Source organism: Cherax quadricarinatus, chromosome 60 (genome assembly GCF_038502225.1).
Source record: "Cherax quadricarinatus isolate ZL_2023a chromosome 60, ASM3850222v1, whole genome shotgun sequence".
Lineage (NCBI taxonomy): Eukaryota > Metazoa > Arthropoda > Malacostraca > Decapoda > Parastacidae > Cherax > Cherax quadricarinatus.
This window is the reverse complement of record NC_091351.1, coordinates 10520822-10527643: the sequence shown is the minus strand read 5'-3', so window position 1 is coordinate 10527643 and position 6822 is coordinate 10520822. Positions and strand designations below refer to the sequence as shown.

General features: G+C 44.5%; 1 protein-coding gene across 1 annotated transcript in view; it reads right to left on the bottom strand.

The window, feature by feature from the left end:
• LOC128694399 (caveolin-1-like) overlaps positions 1–5195 on the bottom strand; it is a 76160-nt gene extending 70965 nt beyond the window's left edge. Inside the window, exon 1 of the mRNA XM_070097926.1 lies at positions 5095–5195. The gene's annotated coding sequence lies outside the window, so the exon portion shown is untranslated. The remainder of the gene's footprint in view (positions 1–5094) is intronic.
• Between the last annotated feature and the right edge of the window lie 1627 nt (positions 5196–6822).

Here is a 6822-nt window from a genome sequence, read left to right as displayed (position 1 = left end):
ATAGAGGGTGGAAGAAGTGGAAAGGAGAGGGCTGGGAAAGGAAAGTGACGTGTAAGTGAGGGGGGAAGGGAAGGCTTAGATCGGAGGGACTTAGGGGTAATTGCTTAATAATACACAGTGGAAACGCAGGTAGTTAAAGCACTAAGGCCTCCCCCCCTCCCCCACTAGCCCCTAGACAATCCTTTCCCTCCCTAGTCCCCAGGTTAGTCTTCCTAACATAAGAAGTTAATCCCTTTAACAACAATGGGCTGTTTTTCATCTATTATTTCATGTAAATAAGACTGACAAGTGGAGTACCCCAAGAATCAGTACTATGACCTATACTGTTCCTGATGTAAGTGTCATTGACTCCTGCATCTGTGCGTACATATCACGCCTCCCTGCATCTGTGTATACATGTAGTCACGTCCACCTTCATATAAGCGTACATGTCGTCACGGGAACCTACCTGCGTGAATATATACACGCCAGGTTTCACCTAAATTTATCGACTGTTCTCAAACAGGCTGCACGTAGTCGGATCCAAATGTTTTACTGCCGACAATATTAAAAAAAAGATAAACATTGCAACTTTGAAGGGAAGGTAGGTAGACTCGGCGTATATATACACTGAGAGATACATTCCTGTCTTTGTATACACCATTGTCTGTTACCCGAGCCCAGACAGCACCGGTAATTACCCTCATATTGAGCTTCTCGAGCCCATCAATCTTACCCACAATTCCAATCAATTCCTCACTGTCAAACCACACAATTAGGCATCATCTGGTTTGACAGCGATCAATTGCTCGCTGTCAAACCACAAGATATGTAATTCAGCTGTGTCCTCGATAAGTTTCATTCACAAAGGAATGTTAATGACTTCATTCGCGGGAAACGACTGACCCTTTAAACAACACAACGCTTTTTAATAAAGGGAAGGAAAGGAAAAAATACAGTCTGGTTTTTAATAAAGGGAAAGAAAGGGAATAAGTCTCCTGAAGTCTACATTCACTGGAGTACTCTACTATTGAAGATGGCCAGAGGGACCAGGCTTCATTTCCAGTCAAACTAAGAGGTGTAGGTGTCTTCCCCAGGGCATCACAGACAGCACTCCTTGTATTTCCGCCTTCACGAGCGACATCCAATGAGCTTATAACAGAAATCCCTTCGGAGCACCACAGTAATAAGCTCGCATTTTATCCGGGATAGAAACACACTTGTATGAAAGATTCTTTCAGAGCACCTCAATAACAATGTTGGGATTCATTGGGATACTCTAACAGGCTTCTCATCCAGACCAATTTTCCCCCAACAACCACAGCAGTCGAACTGGGATACCTCAGTAGTGGAAACTATAGCCTAAGTAGTGCTTTTGTGTCGGGAAGGACAGAGATCACATTGTGGGAGTGAAAGCGCCTATCCATAATTCCTCCCTAAGCACGTGCCTCGACCCTCAGACCATTTGCATTGCTGCTACACTTCTCCTTGCTGCCACTGTCCTCACCGAACGCAAAGGTATATCCGCGGCAGTGCATCGGCCGACCGATTCAGGTACCATGGTCTTGCTTAACGTAAATAGGAGGAGGGGGACGAAGAGAGCAAGGTATGAAGAAGTTAACATCAAGAGAAACCTTCCACCGTCCATATGCCCAGCATATCCGATGGAAGCCAAAAGCGTTTAGATGTAACTACAGTGTACGACTGTGAAGGTGCATTCACACCGACTGATAGTTACCTCCAGTACACCAAGGAGGAAGCAAGTGCAGTTCCTAACTTCAGGGAGTTCCAAAAGCCTAGAAAATAAGGTGAACTCACCCATCATTACATGTTTCCTCTCGTGGATTGAGAGAGCCTCCCGGCTCAGAGGGAAGGAAAGGAGCGCATCTAAGCTCCTGAAGAAGCGGGCCGGAAGACTCACCAAAGGAAACAAAGGATCCCAAAGCAGCTAATTTTCCGTTCTCTAGCTTTTAAATTATTATTATAATCAAAAAGAAGCGCTAAACCACAAGGGCTATACAGCGTCTAACTTTTAAAGCATGTATACTATATTACATAATAAGGTATACGTATATTTGAATTTAGAAACACTCTCAATCGCTCTCTCTCTCTCTCTCTCTCTCTCTCTCTCTCTCTCTCTCTCTCTCTCTCTCTCTCTCTCTCTCTCTCTCTCTCTCTCTCTCTCTCTCTCTCTCTCTCTCTCTCTCTCTCTCTCTCTCTCTCTCTCTCTACAACGATAACTTGTTAACCTCGGGGCTCTGTATAATAATTTATGTTAGCATGTTAAGTGCTAGTATATATAGTGTTTTGTTTATATACTTTATTGTTTGAACCTTCTGGTGCTTATTTAGGTGTTTTTTTTTTCCATGTGGAAGTTTTTATTGATCGTGCTGTAGGTCTTGTGTTTATTTCTATCTGGGTTCGAGTCAAGTTTTATCCAGAGTTCGTATATTTGTTTTATCCGGGGTACAAACACTTGTTTTATAAGGGATACAAACACGTGTTTTATCCGGGGTACAAACATGTTTCATTCGGGATACAAACACGTGTTTTATCCGGGATACAAACACGTGTTTTATCCGGGATACAAACACGAGTTTTATCCAGGATACAAACACACATTTTATCCGGGATACAAACACGTGTTTTATCCGGGATACAAACACATGTTTTTCTTGGATACAAGAACACATGAACACAAGTATGCAACACACTTGTAACACTTTTATCGACGGTGTTTTGAGTTTCGTAGGAGTCTAGCCGACTCTTGTCTGGAATGGTTGAATTTCTGTTGGTGTATCAGTTCAAAAGCCCAGGATGTCACCCACAGCAGTCGACTAACACCCAGGTACCTATTTTACTGCTAGGTGAACATGGACATTAGGTGACTTAAGGAAACACGTCCTAATGTTTCCACCCGTACTGGAGATCGACCCCCGGACCTCAGTGTGTGAGGCGAGTCCGCTAGCGATCAGGCTACTGTCAAAACGTAAACAAAATAGTGCTTGTTATGGCCTGGTAAGCAAAACGTCTTCATAATAAAGTGCCATAACCTGCATTTTGTGTTAACTACCCACACTGGAGTACATTGTACACACAAACTCACTGTGTGTGAGGTAGCACATTGTGTACAGCTCAAGAAAGCCTTTGTACACCTAATACAGACATGGCTGCCTAAAACTCTACACTTGACGTGCGATATAATACACTCTGTGGTATTGTGGAGAATTGCAACCATGAAGGAGTGTTGATGAGACCGATCTTTAATGTGGAAAAACTCATTCACACATTACACATACGTACTTAACAAATAATGTTCGCACAGCCTTATTCGGCAAGAAGAGTGTTGCTATTTAAGCAAAACCGCAAGTTTTAACTGTGAGGCACGATATATATATATATTCAAATTGTTCTCGAGCCTATATTGAAAAAATATTCATTGGCAGACCAAACTGACAAGAAAATAAATCAACACTATTAAAAGAATTAGAATATAACTGCGGGAGTTTCAGTAATCATGTAACACCGGATTGGGTAACCCATACGGGTTCAGCGATTTTTTACTATACTAATACAATACCGTTTAAATTAATGACGGTCGCTATTAGAATGTTCGTTATGACGGTATATAATACTAACAAATTGATGAGTAAGTCACGTGTGCAACACCTGGGTGTCTTTATTGATGAGTAAGTCACGTGTGCAACACCTGGGTGTCTTTATTGATGAGTAAGTCACGTGTGCAACACCTGGGTGTCTTTATTGATGAGTAAGTCACGTGTGCAACACCTGGGTGTCTTTATTGATGAGTAAGTCACGTGTGCAACACCTGGGTGTCTTTATTGATGAGTAAGTCACGTGTGCAACACCTAGGTGTCTTTGTTGATGAATAAAACATGTACTACACCTGGGTGTCTATATTGCCGAACGTTTCGCCATGTGTCATAACTACTAATAAGAAGGTAGCAACAGTGAGGGAGTACTTACACTGGGTGGGTGTAGCAGTCACAGTGTGTGGTGAGTACTTACACTGGGTGGGTGTAGCGGTCACAGTGTGTGGTGAGTACTTACACTGGGTGGGTGTAGCAGTCACGGTGTGTGGTGACTACTTACATTGGGTGGGTGTAGCAGTCACGGTGTGTGGTGAGTACTTACATTGGGTGGGTGTAGCAGTCACGGTGTGTGGTGAGTACTTACACTGGGTGGATGTAGCGGTCACGGTGTGTGGTGAGTACTTACACTGGGTGGATGTAGCAGTCACGGTGTGTGGTGAGTACTTACACTGGGTGGGTGTAGCGGTCACGGTGTGTGGTGAGTACTTACACTGGGTGGGTGTAGCGGTCACAGTGTGTGGTGAGTACTTACACTGGGTGGGTGTAGCGGTCACAGTGTGTGGTGAGTACTTACACTGGGTGGGTGTAGCAGTCAGTGTGTGGTGAGTACTTACACTGGGTGGGTGTAGCGGTCACGGTGTGTGGTGAGTACTTACACTGGGTGGGTGTAGCAGTCAGTGTGTGGTGAGTATTTACACTGGGTGGGTGTAGCGGTCACGGTGTGTGGTGAGTACTTACACTGGGTGGGTGTAGCAGTCACAGTGTGTGGTGAGTACTTACACTGGGTGGGTGTAGCGGTCACTGTGTGTGGTGAGTACTTACACTGGGTGGGTGTAGCGGTCACAGTGTGGTGAGTACTTACACTGGGTGGGTGTAGCGGTCACGGTGTGTAGTGAGTACTTACACTGGGTGGGTGTAGCGGTCACAGTGTGTGGTGAGTACTTACACTGGGTGGGTGTAGCGGTCACGGTGTGTGGTGAGTACTTACACTGGGTGGATGTAGCGGTCACGGTGTGTGGTGAGTACTTACACTGGGTGGGTGTAGCGGTCACGGTGTGTGGTGAGTACTTACACTGGGTGGGTGTAGCGGTCACAGTGTGTGGTGAGTACTTACACTGGGTGGGTGTAGCGGTCACGGTGTGTGGTGAGTACTTACACTGGGTGGGTGTAGCAGTCACAGTGTGTGGTGAGTACTTACACTGGGTGGGTGTAGCGGTCACAGTGTGTGGTGAGTACTTACACTGGGTGGGTGTAGCAGTCACAGTGTGTGGTGAGTACTTACACTGGGTGGGTGTAGCGGTCACGATGTTGGTGAGTGTCGCCGCCAGGCTCTACACGGGAATACACTTCACCAGCTACTGTGGTGTGGGAGGACTGCCTTATGTGACACCTTCCCCTAGTGCCAGGACTACCCCACGTGCCACAAAACCCCTAAACCCCCTCTCTCCCAGTGCCACCACGCCGTCACCTTGACAACGCCCCCCCTTTCCTCCCCTCCCCCCTACCACTAACAAACTCCCCCCCTACAAATCACACTTGCACCACGTTGGTATTTTTGCATTTAACGAACCTTTATTGTTAGCGTTAATTCTGGTTTAACACGATATATATGAGAGTTATCTTTTAGTAAGATAGCTGTGAGTGTCCATTTTCTTTAACATGTCTGAATGTTGATTTTCGTTTAAGACTATGTATATCAGTGAAAATTTTTAACTCGGGAACTTTCACACAGCTGTGTGTGTCATCAGGAGCTATGCAATGTTACTAGACATGCAACAAGTAGATTGAGGGGAGTTTTTTCTCAGAGGAAAGGCAGCATGTTGGCTGGTGTCAGCACACTAGCTTTCCTCTGAGAAAAACTTCCCTTCAAGCTACCTGTTGCTGCTCTTGCAACATTGCATAGCTCCTGATGACACACAGAGAGGTGTTCTTGTGCTGAAAATTTCCATCCTCCTCGTGTCACATATATATATATATATATATATATATATATATATATATATATATATTCGTGTACCGTATATATATTGTGTTAATTCTATTCTCTCTCCTTATTAATATTAATTCAAGTTTACAATTTCTGTTACTTGTCCGAAAGATTGTGAACGGAATATTTTATTCACTTTTCCTAATAAAGTTATTTTTACAATCTAAGTTTACCTAACGTTCTCTAATATTTATTATATATGTGAAGTTAAAATTCTTAACTATTTTTTTCTAGAAAAATAAATATTTACAAGATTTAGTGATGGACTGAGGACGTTTTATTTAGTAATTAATAAACAATGGGAACCAGGCGAAAGATAATTTAAAACTTGTCTTAAGTGAGAATTATAATGTGACTGTGAGTGGTCAGGAGTGTGTACTGGTGGTAGTGTGTACTGGTGGTAGTGTGTACTGGTGGTAGTGTGTACTGGTGGTAGTGTGTACTGGTGGTAGTGTGTACTGGTGGTAGTGTGTATTGGTGGTGGTGTGTACTGGTGGTAGTGTGTATTGGTGGTAGTGTGTACTGGTGGTAGTGTGTACTGGTGGTAGTGTGTACTGGTGGTAGTGTGTACTGGTGGTAGTGTGTACTGGTGGTAGTGTGTACTGGTGGTAGTGTGTACTGGTGGTGGTGTGTACTGGTGGTAGTGTGTACTGGTGGTAGTGTGTACTGGTGGTAGTGTGTACTGGTGGTAGTGTGTACTGGTGGTAGTGTGTACTGGTGGTAGTGTGTACTGGTGGTAGTGTGTACTGGTGGTAGTGTGTACTGGTGGTGGTGTGTACTGGTGGTAGTGTGTACTGGTGGTAGTGTGTACTGGTGGTAGTGTGTACTGGTGGTAGTGTGTACTGGTGGTAGTGTGTACTGGTGGTGGTGTGTACTGGTGGTAGTATGTACTGGTGGTTGTGTGTACTGGTGGTTGTGTGTACTGGTGGTAGTGTGCACTGGTGGTAGTGTGTACTGGTGGTAGTGTGTACTGGTGGTAGTGTGTACTGGTGGTAGTGTGTACTGGTGGTAGTGTGCACTGGT